Genomic DNA, 13953 nt, shown 5'->3' with positions numbered 1-13953 from the left:
CCTCTGCGTGCTGGCTGCATTTTGAGGTCACCTTTGTCTCAGTGCCTCATCAGGCAGTGGGATGCTCATGGCTGCTGACTCTGCTTGTGAGCTCACAGAAGTACCAGTGCCTGACAGGCCAGTGGCCGGCCCCTGGCGGCTTCCTTTCCTTGTGAGGTCACATGAGCCTCTGTGTCTGATAGGGCAGTGGAAGGTGTTGTAGAGGCCTCCAAGTGCCTTTTTTTGCGGTGCAGGGGCCACCGAGTGCCTTTTTTTGCGGTGCAGGGGCCACCGAGTGCCTTTTTTTGCAATGTGGGGGCTTCCGAGTGCCTTTTTTTGTGGTGCTGGGGCCTCCAAGTGCCTTTATTTCCAGTGTACAGGCCTGCAAGTGGCTCTTTTCCCAGTGCAGGGGCCTCCGAGTGCCTTTTTTGGTGGTGCTGGGCCCTCCGAGTGCCTTGTTTCACATTGTAGCAGCCCCCGAGTGCCTTTTATTGTGCTGTAGGGGCCACCGAGTGCCTTTTCTTGTGGGTCAGGGGCCTCCGAGTGCCTTCTTTTGTGGTGCAGGGCCCTCCAAGTGCCTTTGTTTCTGGTGCAGGGGCCTCCAAGTGCCATTTTTTGCATTGTAGCAGCCTCCAAGTGCCTTTTTTTGTGGTGTAGGGGCCTCCGAGTGCCTTTTTTTCCAGTGTAGGGGCAGCCGAGTGCCTTTTTTTGTGGTGTAGGGGCCTCCGAGTGCCTTTTTTTTTGCAGTGTAGGGGCCTCCGAGTGCCTTCTTATGTGGTTCAGGGGCCTCCAAGTGCCTTTATATCCGGTGTACAGGCCTGCGAGTGCCTCTTTTCCCAGTGCAGGAGCCTCCGAGTGCTTTTTTTTGTGGTGCAGGGCCCTCTGAGTGCCTTTTTCCGCGTTGTAGCAGCCTCCGAGTGCCTTTTTTTGCATTTTAGCAGCCACCAAGTGCCTTTTTTTGTGCTGTAGGGGCCACTGAGTGCCTTTTCTTGTGGTGTAGGGGCAGCCGAGTGCCTTTTTTTCCAGTGTAGGGGCAGCCGAGTGCCTTTTTTTGTGGTGTGGTCCTCCGAGTGCCTTTCTTTTGTGGTGTCGAGGCCTCTGGGTGCATTTTTTTTTTGCAGTGTAGCGGCCTCCAAGTGCCTTTTTTTGCGGTGTGGAGGCCTCCGAGTGCCTTTTTTTGCGGTGTGGAGGCCTCTGAGTGCCTTTTTTTGCAACGCAGGGGCTACTGAGTGCCTTTTTTTGCTGAGCATGGGCCTCAGGGTGCATTTTTTTGCAGTGTAGTAGCCTCCAAGTGCCTTTTTTTGCAATGTGGGGGCCACCGAGTGCCTTTCTTGGTGGTGTAGGGGCCTCTGAGTGCCTTCTTTTGTGGTGCAGGAGCTTCCGAGTGCTTTTTGTGGTGGTGCTGGGCCCTCTGAGTGCCTTGTTTCACGTTGTAGCAGCCCCCGAGTGCCTTTTATTGTACTGTAGGGTCCACCAAGTGCCTTTTCTTGTGGTTCAGAGGCCACCAAGTGCCTTTTCTTGTGGTTCAGGGGCCTCTGAGTGCCTTTTTTCACATTGTAGCAGCCCCCGAGTGCCTTTTTTTGTGCTGTAGGAGCCACCGAGTGCCTTTCCTTGTGGTTCAGGGGCCACCGAGTGCTGTTATTTTTGGGTGTGTGGTCCTCCATGTACCTTTTTTTTGCGGTGTAGTGGCCCCGAGAGCCTTTTCTTGTGGTTCAGGGGCCTCCAAGTGCCATTTTTTGCATTGTAGCAGCCCCCAAGTGCCTTTTTTTGTGGTGTAGGGGCCTCCGAGTGCCTTTTTTTGTGGTGTAGGGGCCTCCGAGTGCATTTTTTTCCGTTGCCGGTGCCTCCGAGTGCCTTTCTCTGTGGTGTAGCGGCCTCCAAGTGCCTTTTTTTCCGGTGTACAGGCCTGCAAGTGCCTCTTTTTCCAGTGCAGGAGCCTCTGAGTGCTTCTTTTGGTGGTGCAGGGCCCTCCGAGTGCCTTGTTTCACATTGTAGTAGCCCCCGAGTGCCTTTTTTTGCAGTGTAGGGGCCACTGAGTGCCTTTTTCTGGGGTGTAGAGGCCTCCGAGTGCCTGTTTTTCCAGTGTAAGGGCAGCTGAGTGCCTTTTTTTGTGCTGCAGGGCCCTCTGAGTGCCTTTCTTTCTGGTGTAGGGGCATCGGAGTGCCTGTTTTCGCATTGTAGCAGCCCCCGAGTACCTTTTTTTGTGGTGTCGGGGCCACCGAGTGCCTTTTTTTGCCGTGCATGGTCCTCCGAGTGCCTTTTTTGCAGTGTATTAGCCTCCAAGTGCCTTTTTTTGTGATGCAGCGGCCTCCGAGTGCCTTTTCTTGTGGTGTAGGGGCCTCCGAGTGCCTTCTTTTGTGGTGCAGGGCCCTCCAAGTGCCTTTGTTTCTGGTGAAGGGGTTTCTGGTGCAGGGGCCTCCGAGTGCCTTTTTTCCAGTGTAGCAGCCCCGAAGTGCCTTTTTTTGTGGTGTAGGGGCCTCCGAGTGCCTTTTTTTGTGGTGTAGGGGCCTCCATGTGCCTTTTTTTTGCAGTGCAGGGGCCTCCAAGTGCCTTTTTTTGCGGTGCAGGGGCCTCAGGGTGCATTTTTTTGCAGTGTAGTAGCCTCCAAGTGCCTTTTTTTGCAATGTAGGGGCTTCCGAGTGACTTTTTTTGTGGTGCAGGGGCCTCCAAGTGCCTTTATTTCCAGTGCAGGAGCCTCCGAGTGCTTTTTGTGGTGGTGCTGGGCCCTGTGAGTGCCTTGTTTCACATTGTAGCAGCCCCCAAGTGCCTTTTATTGTGCTGTAGGGTCCACCAAGTGCCTTTTCTTGTGGTTCAGAGGCCACCGAGTGCCTTTTCTTGTGGTTCAGGGGCCTCTGAGTGCCTTTTTTCACATTGCAGCAGCCCCCGAGTGCCTTTTTTTGTGCTGTAGGAGCCACCGAGTGCCTTTCCTTGTGGTTCAGGGGCCACCGAGTGCCTTTGTTTGAGGTGCACTGCTGTCTGAGTGCCTTTTTTTTGCAGTGAAGGGGCATCTAAGTGCCTAGCGGCCTCCAAGTGCCTATTTTTGTGATGCAGGCTCCCAAAGTGCCCTTTTTTCCAGTATAGTGTCCTCCATGTGCATATTTTTGCAGTGCATCGCCTCCTAGTGCCCTTTTTTCCCAGTGCTCGTGCCTCCAAGTGCCTTTTGTTCTGTTATGGTCCTTCAGTGTTCTGTGATATCACTTTACCCTCTGCCTGAAATGATATTGTCAGGTCCACCACTGCTGGATGAGATAGTCATGTCACTTCTGCCTCACGGCCTGGTAGGCCAGTCAGGCCCATCAGTCCTTGCTCTGCTTGTGAGGTTGCTTCTGCCTCTGTGCTTGATAGGGCAGTGGCAGGGCCATGCCTCCTGACTGGGCTTGTGAGGATACTTGTGTCTCCATGCCAAAAAGGGCAGTGGCAGGCCCATGGTTGCTGGTTGTGTCTTATGATGTCACTTTGACCTGCATGCCATTGCATGCATGGCATGCATGGCATGCACTGCCACGCCCATGGCTGCTGGTCTGCTTGGGTGTTCCCTTCTTTCTCCGTGCTTGATGCGCCATGCCAGGCCCTTCACTGCTGGCTGTGCTTGTGAGGTCACAACACTCCTACAGCCTGATAGGCCAGTGGCAGGCCCCTGTCTGCTTGGCTGTGCTTGTGAGGTCACAGCAGCCTCAGTGCCTCATAGGCCAGTGGGAGGCCAATGGCTGCTGGCTGTGCTTGTGAGGTCACAGCAGCCTCAGTGCCTCATAGGCCAGTGGGAGGCCAATGGCTGCTGGCTTTGCTTGTTAGGTCACAGCAGCCTCATTGCCTCATAGGCCTGTGGGAGGCCAATGGCTACTGGCTGTGCTTGTTAGGTCACAGCAGCCTCCGTGCCTGATAGGCCAGTGGCAGACCCACAGCTGCTGGCTGTGCTTGTGACGTCACAGCAGCCTCTGTGCCTCATAGGCCAGGGGCAGGCCTGTAGCTGCTGGCTGTGCTTCTCAGGTCACAGCAGTCGTATTTCCTGATAGGCCTGTGGCAGGCCCCTGTCTGCTGGCTGCCTTTTGAGGTCACATTTGTCTCTGTACCTTATAGGGCAGTGGGAGGCCCGTGGCTCCTCGCTGTGCTTGTGAGGTCACAGCAGCCTCCTTTTCCTGTAGGCCAGAGGGAGGCCAAAGGCTGCTTGGTGTGCTGGTGAGGTCACAGCAGCCGCAGTGCTTGATCGTACAGTGGCAGGCCCTTGGCTGCTGGCTGTGCATCTGAGGTCACATCAGCCTCCATTCCCTGTAGGACAATGGCAGGCCCATAGCTGCTGGCTGTGCTTGTCAGGTCACAGCAGCCTCAGTGCCTGATAGGCCCGTGGAAGGCCCCTGTCTGCTGGCTGCCTTTTGAGGTCACATTTGTCTCTGTACCTTATAGGGGAATGGCAGGCCTCTGGCTCCTCGCTGTGCTTGTGAGGTCACAGCAGCCTCAGTGCTTCACAGGCCAGTGGCAGGCCCTTCACTGCTGGCTGTGCTTGTGAGGTCACAGCAGCCTCTGTGCCCTATAGGGCAGTGGCAGGCCCCTGGCTGTTTGCTGTGCTTGTGAGGTCACAGCAGTCTGAGTGCCTGATAGCCAGTGGGAGGCCCATAGCTGCTGGCTGTGCTCGTGAGGTCACAGCAGTCCTATTGCCTGATAGGCCAGTGCGAGGCCATTGGCTGCTGGCTGTCCTTTTGAGGTCACGGCAGTCCTATTGCCTGATAGGCCAGTGGCAGGCCTCTGCGTGCTGGCTGCATTTTGAGGTCACCTTTGTCTCAGTGCCTCATCAGGCAGTGGGATGCTCATGGCTGCTGACTCTGCTTGTGAGCTCACAGAAGTACCAGTGCCTGACAGGCCAGTGGCCGGCCCCTGGCGGCTTCCTTTCCTTGTGAGGTCACATGAGCCTCTGTGTCTGATAGGGCAGTGGAAGGTGTTGTAGAGGCCTCCAAGTGCCTTTTTTTGCGGTGCAGGGGCCACCGAGTGCCTTTTTTTGCGGTGCAGGGGCCACCGAGTGCCTTTTTTTGCAATGTGGGGGCTTCCGAGTGCCTTTTTTTGTGGTGCTGGGGCCTCCAAGTGCCTTTATTTCCAGTGTACAGGCCTGCAAGTGGCTCTTTTCCCAGTGCAGGGGCCTCCGAGTGCCTTTTTTGGTGGTGCTGGGCCCTCCGAGTGCCTTGTTTCACATTGTAGCAGCCCCCGAGTGCCTTTTATTGTGCTGTAGGGGCCACCGAGTGCCTTTTCTTGTGGGTCAGGGGCCTCCGAGTGCCTTCTTTTGTGGTGCAGGGCCCTCCAAGTGCCATTTTTTGCATTGTAGCAGCCTCCAAGTGCCTTTTTTTGTGGTGTAGGGGCCTCCGAGTGCCTTTTTTTCCACTGTAGGGGCAGCCGAGTGCCTTTTTTTGTGGTGTAGGGGCCTCCGAGTGCCTTTTTTTTGCAGTGTAGGGGCCTCCGAGTGCCTTCTTATGTGGTTCAGGGGCCTCCAAGTGCCTTTATATCCGGTGTACAGGCCTGCGAGTGCCTCTTTTCCCAGTGCAGGAGCCTCCGAGTGCTTTTTTTTGTGGTGCAGGGCCCTCTGAGTGCCTTTTTCCGCGTTGTAGCAGCCTCCGAGTGCCTTTTTTTGCATTTTAGCATCCACCAAGTGCCTTTTTTTGTGCTGTAGGGGCCACTGAGTGCCTTTTCTTGTGGTGTAGGGGCAGCCGAGTGCCTTTTTTTCCAGTGTAGGGGCAGCCGAGTGCCTTTTTTTGTGGTGTGGTCCTCCGAGTGCCTTTCTTTTGTGGTTTCGAGGCCTCTGGGTGCATTTTTTTTTTTGCAGTGTAGCGGCCTCCAAGTGCCTTTTTTTGCGGTGTGGAGGCCTCCGAGTGCCTTTTTTTGTGGTGTGGAGGCCTCTGAGTGCCCTTTTTTTGCAACGCAGGGGCTACTGAGTGCCTTTTTTTGCTGAGCATGGGCCTCAGGGTGCATTTTTTTGCAGTGTAGTAGCCTCCAAGTGCCTTTTTTTGCAATGTGGGGGCCACCGAGTGCCTTTCTTGGTGGTGTAGGGGCCTCTGAGTGCCTTCTTTTGTGGTGCAGGAGCTTCCGAGTGCTTTTTTTGGTGGTGCTGGGCCCTCTGAGTGCCTTGTTTCACGTTGTAGCAGCCCCCGAGTGCCTTTTATTGTACTGTAGGGTCCACCAAGTGCCTTTTCTTGTGGTTCAGAGGCCACCAAGTGCCTTTTCTTGTGGTTCAGGGGCCTCTGAGTGCCTTTTTTCACATTGTAGCAGCCCCCGAGTGCCTTTTTTTGTGCTGTAGGAGCCACCGAGTGCCTTTCCTTGTGGTTCAGGGGCCACCGAGTGCTGTTATTTTTGGGTGTGTGGTCCTCCATGTACCTTTTTTTTGCGGTGTAGTGGCCCCGAGAGCCTTTTCTTGTGGTTCAGGGGCCTCCAAGTGCCATTTTTTGCATTGTAGCAGCCCCCAAGTGCCTTTTTTTGTGGTGTAGGGGCCTCCGAGTGCCTTTTTTTCCAGTGTAGGGGCCTCCAAGTGCCTTTTTTTGTGGTGTAGGGGCCTCCGAGTGCATTTTTTTCCGTTGCCGGTGCCTCCGAGTGCCTTTCTCTGTGGTGTAGCGGCCTCCAAGTGCCTTTTTTTCCGGTGTACAGGCCTGCAAGTGCCTCTTTTTCCAGTGCAGGAGCCTCTGAGTGCTTCTTTTGGTGGTGCAGGGCCCTCCGAGTGCCTTGTTTCACATTGTAGTAGCCCCCGAGTGCCTTTTTTTGCAGTGTAGGGGCCACTGAGTGCCTTTTTCTGGGGTGTAGAGGCCTCCGAGTGCCTGTTTTTCCAGTGTAAGGGCAGCTGAGTGCCTTTTTTTGTGCTGCAGGGCCCTCTGAGTGCCTTTCTTTCTGGTGTAGGGGCATCGGAGTGCCTGTTTTCGCATTGTAGCAGCCCCCGAGTACCTTTTTTTGTGGTGTCGGGGCCACCGAGTGCCTTTTTTTGCCGTGCATGGTCCTCCGAGTGCCTTTTTTGCAGTGTATTAGCCTCCAAGTGCCTTTTTTTGTGATGCAGCGGCCTCCGAGTGCCTTTTCTTGTGGTGTAGGGGCCTCCGAGTGCCTTCTTTTGTGGTGCAGGGCCCTCCAAGTGCCTTTGTTTCTGGTGAAGGGGTTTCTGGTGCAGGGGCCTCCGAGTGCCTTTTTTCCAGTGTAGCAGCCCCGAAGTGCCTTTTTTTGTGGTGTAGGGGCCTCCGAGTGCCTTTTTTTGTGGTGTAGGGGCCTCCATGTGCCTTTTTTTTGCAGTGCAGGGGCCTCCAAGTGCCTTTTTTTGCGGTGCAGGGGCCTCAGGGTGCATTTTTTTGCAGTGTAGTAGCCTCCAAGTGCCTTTTTTTGCAATGTAGGGGCTTCCGAGTGACTTTTTTTGTGGTGCAGGGGCCTCCAAGTGCCTTTATTTCCAGTGCAGGAGCCTCCGAGTGCTTTTTGTGGTGGTGCTGGGCCCTGTGAGTGCCTTGTTTCACATTGTAGCAGCCCCCAAGTGCCTTTTATTGTGCTGTAGGGTCCACCAAGTGCCTTTTCTTGTGGTTCAGAGGCCACCGAGTGCCTTTTCTTGTGGTTCAGGGGCCTCTGAGTGCCTTTTTTCACATTGCAGCAGCCCCCGAGTGCCTTTTTTTGTGCTGTAGGAGCCACCGAGTGCCTTTCCTTGTGGTTCAGGGGCCACCGAGTGCCTTTGTTTGAGGTGCACTGCTGTCTGAGTGCCTTTTTTTTGCAGTGAAGGGGCATCTAAGTGCCTAGCGGCCTCCAAGTGCCTATTTTTGTGATGCAGGCTCCCAAAGTGCCCTTTTTTCCAGTATAGTGTCCTCCATGTGCATATTTTTGCAGTGCATCGCCTCCTAGTGCCCTTTTTTCCCAGTGCTCGTGCCTCCAAGTGCCTTTTTTTCTGTTATGGTCCTTCAGTGTTCTGTGATATCACTTTACCCTCTGCCTGAAATGATATTGTCAGGTCCACCACTGCTGGATGAGATAGTCATGTCACTTCTGCCTCACGGCCTGGTAGGCCAGTCAGGCCCATCAGTCCTTGCTCTGCTTGTGAGGTTGCTTCTGCCTCTGTGCTTGATAGGGCAGTGGCAGGGCCATGCCTCCTGACTGGGCTTGTGAGGATACTTGTGTCTCCATGCCAAAAAGGGCAGTGGCAGGCCCATGGTTGCTGGTTGTGTCTTATGATGTCACTTTGACCTGCATGCCATTGCATGCATGGCATGCATGGCATGCACTGCCACGCCCATGGCTGCTGGTCTGCTTGGGTGTTCCCTTCTTTCTCCGTGCTTGATGCGCCATGCCAGGCCCTTCACTGCTGGCTGTGCTTGTGAGGTCACAACACTCCTACAGCCTGATAGGCCAGTGGCAGGCCCCTGTCTGCTTGGCTGTGCTTGTGAGGTCACAGCAGCCTCAGTGCCTCATAGGCCAGTGGGAGGCCAATGGCTGCTGGCTGTGCTTGTCAGGTCACAGCAGCCTCAGTGCCTCATAGGCCAGTGGCAGGCCAATGGCTGCTGGCTTTGCTTGTTAGGTCACAGCAGCCTCATTGCCTCATAGGCCTGTGGGAGGCCAATGGCTACTGGCTGTGCTTGTTAGGTCACAGCAGCCTCCGTGCCTGATAGGCCAGTGGCAGACCCACAGCTGCTGGCTGTGCTTGTGACGTCACAGCAGCCTCTGTGCCTCATAGGCCAGGGGCAGGCCTGTAGCTGCTGGCTGTGCTTCTCAGGTCACAGCAGTCGTATTTCCTGATAGGCCTGTGGCAGGCCCCTGTCTGCTGGCTGCCTTTTGAGGTCACATTTGTCTCTGTACCTTACAGGGCAGTGGGAGGCCCGTGGCACCTCGCTGTGCTTGTGAGGTCACAGCAGCCTCCTTTTCCTGTAGGCCAGAGGGAGGCCAAAGGCTGCTTGGTGTGCTGGTGAGGTCACAGCAGCCGCAGTGCTTGATCGTACAGTGGCAGGCCCTTGGCTGCTGGCTGTGCATCTGAGGTCACATCAGCCTCCATTCCCTGTAGGACAATGGCAGGCCCATAGCTGCTGGCTGTGCTTGTCAGGTCACAGCAGCCTCAGTGCCTGATAGGCCCGTGGAAGGCCCCTGTCTGCTGGCTGCCTTTTGAGGTCACATTTGTCTCTGTACCTTATAGGGGAATGGCAGGCCTCTGGCTCCTCGCTGTGCTTGTGAGGTCACAGCAGCCTCAGTGCTTCACAGGCCAGTGGCAGGCCCTTCACTGCTGGCTGTGCTTGTGAGGTCACAGCAGCCTCTGTGCCCTATAGGGCAGTGGCAGGCCCCTGGCTGTTTGCTGTGCTTGTGAGGTCACAGCAGTCTGAGTGCCTGATAGCCAGTGGGAGGCCCATAGCTGCTGGCTGTGCTCGTGAGGTCACAGCAGTCCTATTGCCTGATAGGCCAGTGCGAGGCCATTGGCTGCTGGCTGTCCTTTTGAGGTCACGGCAGTCCTATTGCCTGATAGGCCAGTGGCAGGCCTCTGCGTGCTGGCTGCATTTTGAGGTCACCTTTGTCTCAGTGCCTCATCAGGCAGTGGGATGCTCATGGCTGCTGACTCTGCTTGTGAGCTCACAGAAGTACCAGTGCCTGACAGGCCAGTGGCCGGCCCCTGGCGGCTTCCTTTCCTTGTGAGGTCACATGAGCCTCTGTGTCTGATAGGGCAGTGGAAGGTGTTGTAGAGGCCTCCAAGTGCCTTTTTTTGCGGTGCAGGGGCCACCGAGTGCCTTTTTTTGCGGTGCAGGGGCCACCGAGTGCCTTTTTTTGCAATGTGGGGGCTTCCGAGTGCCTTTTTTTGTGGTGCTGGGGCCTCCAAGTGCCTTTATTTCCAGTGTACAGGCCTGCAAGTGGCTCTTTTCCCAGTGCAGGGGCCTCCGAGTGCCTTTTTTGGTGGTGCTGGGCCCTCCGAGTGCCTTGTTTCACATTGTAGCAGCCCCCGAGTGCCTTTTATTGTGCTGTAGGGGCCACCGAGTGCCTTTTCTTGTGGGTCAGGGGCCTCCGAGTGCCTTCTTTTGTGGTGCAGGGCCCTCCAAGTGCCTTTGTTTCTGGTGCAGGGGCCTCCAAGTGCCATTTTTTGCATTGTAGCAGCCTCCAAGTGCCTTTTTTTCCAGTGTAGGGGCAGCCGAGTGCCTTTTTTTGTGGTGTAGGGGCCTCCGAGTGCCTTTTTTTGTGGTGTAGGGGCCTCCGAGTGCCTTTTTTTTGCAGTGTAGGGGCCTCCGAGTGCCTTCTTATGTGGTTCAGGGGCCTCCAAGTGCCTTTATATCCGGTGTACAGGCCTGCGAGTGCCTCTTTTCCCAGTGCAGGAGCCTCCGAGTGCTTTTTTTTGTGGTGCAGGGCCCTCTGAGTGCCTTTTTCCGCGTTGTAGCAGCCTCCGAGTGCCTTTTTTTGCATTTTAGCATCCACCAAGTGCCTTTTTTTGTGCTGTAGGGGCCACTGAGTGCCTTTTCTTGTGGTGTAGGGGCAGCCGAGTGCCTTTTTTTCCAGTGTAGGGGCAGCCGAGTGCCTTTTTTTGTGGTGTGGTCCTCCGAGTGCCTTTCTTTTGTGGTTTCGAGGCCTCTGGGTGCATTTTTTTTTTTGCAGTGTAGCGGCCTCCGAGTGCCTTTTTTTGCGGTGTGGAGGCCTCCGAGTGCCTTTTTTTGCGGTGTGGAGGCCTCTGAGTGCCCTTTTTTTGCAACGCAGGGGCTACTGAGTGCCTTTTTTTGCTGAGCATGGGCCTCAGGGTGCATTTTTTTGCAGTGTAGTAGCCTCCAAGTGCCTTTTTTTGCAATGTGGGGGCCACCGAGTGCCTTTCTTGGTGGTGTAGGGGCCTCTGAGTGCCTTCTTTTGTGGTGCAGGAGCTTCCGAGTGCTTTTTTTGGTGGTGCTGGGCCCTCTGAGTGCCTTGTTTCACGTTGTAGCAGCCCCCGAGTGCCTTTTATTGTACTGTAGGGTCCACCAAGTGCCTTTTCTTGTGGTTCAGAGGCCACCAAGTGCCTTTTCTTGTGGTTCAGGGGCCTCTGAGTGCCTTTTTTCACATTGTAGCAGCCCCCGAGTGCCTTTTTTTGTGCTGTAGGAGCCACCGAGTGCCTTTCCTTGTGGTTCAGGGGCCACCGAGTGCTGTTATTTTTGGGTGTGTGGTCCTCCATGTACCTTTTTTTTGCGGTGTAGTGGCCCCGAGAGCCTTTTCTTGTGGTTCAGGGGCCTCCAAGTGCCATTTTTTGCATTGTAGCAGCCCCCAAGTGCCTTTTTTTGTGGTGTAGGGGCCTCCGAGTGCCTTTTTTTCCAGTGTAGGGGCCTCCAAGTGCCTTTTTTTGTGGTGTAGGGGCCTCCGAGTGCATTTTTTTCCGTTGCCGGTGCCTCCGAGTGCCTTTCTCTGTGGTGTAGCGGCCTCCAAGTGCCTTTTTTTCCGGTGTACAGGCCTGCAAGTGCCTCTTTTTCCAGTGCAGGAGCCTCTGAGTGCTTCTTTTGGTGGTGCAGGGCCCTCCGAGTGCCTTGTTTCACATTGTAGTAGCCCCCGAGTGCCTTTTTTTGCAGTGTAGGGGCCACTGAGTGCCTTTTTCTGGGGTGTAGAGGCCTCCGAGTGCCTGTTTTTCCAGTGTAAGGGCAGCTGAGTGCCTTTTTTTGTGCTGCAGGGCCCTCTGAGTGCCTTTCTTTCTGGTGTAGGGGCATCGGAGTGCCTGTTTTCGCATTGTAGCAGCCCCCGAGTACCTTTTTTTGTGGTGTCGGGGCCACCGAGTGCCTTTTTTTGCCGTGCATGGTCCTCCGAGTGCCTTTTTTGCAGTGTATTAGCCTCCAAGTGCCTTTTTTTGCAATGTGGGGGCCACCGAGTGCCTTTCTTGGTGGTGTAGGGGCCTCTGAGTGCCTTCTTTTGTGGTGCAGGAGCTTCCGAGTGCTTTTTTTGGTGGTGCTGGGCCCTCTGAGTGCCTTGTTTCACGTTGTAGCAGCCCCCGAGTGCCTTTTATTGTACTGTAGGGTCCACCAAGTGCCTTTTCTTGTGGTTCAGAGGCCACCAAGTGCCTTTTCTTGTGGTTCAGGGGCCTCTGAGTGCCTTTTTTCACATTGTAGCAGCCCCCGAGTGCCTTTTTTTGTGCTGTAGGAGCCACCGAGTGCCTTTCCTTGTGGTTCAGGGGCCACCGAGTGCTGTTATTTTTGGGTGTGTGGTCCTCCATGTACCTTTTTTTTGCGGTGTAGTGGCCCCGAGAGCCTTTTCTTGTGGTTCAGGGGCCTCCAAGTGCCTTTTTTTGCATTGTAGCAGCCCCCAAGTGCCTTTTTTTGTGGTGTAGGGGCCTCCGAGTGCATTTTTTTCCGTTGCCGCTGCCTCCGAGTGCCTTTCTCTGTGGTGTAGCGGCCTCCAAGTGCCTTTTTTTCCGGTGTACAGGCCTGCAAGTGCCTCTTTTTCCAGTGCAGGAGCCTCTGAGTGCTTCTTTTGGTGGTGCAGGGCCCTCCGAGTGCCTTGTTTCACATTGTAGTAGCCCCCGAGTGCCTTTTTTTGCAGTGTAGGGGCCACTGAGTGCCTTTTTCTGGGGTGTAGAGGCCTCCGAGTGCCTGTTTTTCCAGTGTAAGGGCAGCTGAGTGCCTTTTTTTGTGCTGCAGGGCCCTCTGAGTGCCTTTCTTTCTGGTGTAGGGGCATCGGAGTGCCTGTTTTCGCATTGTAGCAGCCCCCGAGTACCTTTTTTTGTGGTGTCGGGGCCACCGAGTGCCTTTTTTTGCCGTGCATGGTCCTCCGAGTGCCTTTTTTGCAGTGTATTAGCCTCCAAGTGCCTTTTTTTGTGATGCAGCGGCCTCCGAGTGCCTTTTCTTGTGGTGTAGGGGCCTCCGAGTGCCTTCTTTTGTGGTGCAGGGCCCTCCAAGTGCCTTTGTTTCTGGTGAAGGGGTTTCTGGTGCAGGGGCCTCCGAGTGCCTTTTTTCCAGTGTAGCAGCCCCGAAGTGCCTTTTTTTGTGGTGTAGGGGCCTCCGAGTGCCTTTTTTTGTGGTGTAGGGGCCTCCATGTGCCTTTTTTTTGCAGTGCAGGGGCCTCCAAGTGCCTTTTTTTGCGGTGCAGGGGCCTCAGGGTGCATTTTTTTGCAGTGTAGTAGCCTCCAAGTGCCTTTTTTTGCAATGTAGGGGCTTCCGAGTGACTTTTTTTGTGGTGCAGGGGCCTCCAAGTGCCTTTATTTCCAGTGCAGGAGCCTCCGAGTGCCTTTTTTGGTGGTGCTGGGCCCTCCGGTGCACTGTTTCACATTGTAGCAGCCCCCAAGTGCCTTTTATTGTGCTGTAGGGTCCACCAAGTGCCTTTTCTTGTGGTTCAGAGGCCACCGAGTGCCTTTTCTTGTGGTTCAGGGGCCTCTGAGTGCCTTTTTTCACATTGCAGCAGCCCCCGAGTGCCTTTTTTTGTGCTGTAGGAGCCACCGAGTGCCTTTCCTTGTGGTTCAGGGGCCACCGAGTGCCTTTGTTTGAGGTGCACTGCTGTCTGAGTGCCTTTTTTTTGCAGTGAAGGGGCATCTAAGTGCCTTTTTCTCCGGCCTAGCGGCCTCCAAGTGCCTATTTTTGTGATGCAGGCTCCCAAAGTGCCCTTTTTCCCAGTATAGTGTCCTCCATGTGCATATTTTTGCAGTGCATCGCCTCCTAGTGCCCTTTTTTCCCAGTGCTCGTGCCTCCAAGTGCCTTTTGTTCTGTTATGGTCCTTCAGTGTTCTGTGATATCACTTTACCCTCTGCCTGAAATGATATTGTCAGGTCCACCACTGCTGGATGAGATAGTCATGTCACTTCTGCCTCACGGCCTGGTAGGCCAGTCAGGCCCATCAGTCCTTGCTCTGCTTGTGAGGTTGCTTCTGCCTCTGTGCTTGATAGGGCAGGGCCATGCCTCCTGACTGGGCTTGTGAGGATACTTGTGTCTCCATGCCAAAAAGGGCAGTGGCAGGCCCATGGTTGCTGGTTGTGTCTTATGATGTCACTTTGACCTGCATGCCATTGCATGCATGGCATGCATGGCATGCACTGCCACGCCCATGGCTGCTGGTCTGCTTGGGTGTTCCCTTCTT

The sequence above is a fragment of the Dromaius novaehollandiae genome, unplaced genomic scaffold, assembly GCF_036370855.1.
Source record: "Dromaius novaehollandiae isolate bDroNov1 unplaced genomic scaffold, bDroNov1.hap1 HAP1_SCAFFOLD_68, whole genome shotgun sequence".
Classification (NCBI taxonomy): Eukaryota; Metazoa; Chordata; class Aves; order Casuariiformes; family Dromaiidae; genus Dromaius; species Dromaius novaehollandiae.
The sequence above is the reverse complement of the archived record's forward strand: the minus strand, read 5'-3'. Positions refer to the sequence as shown.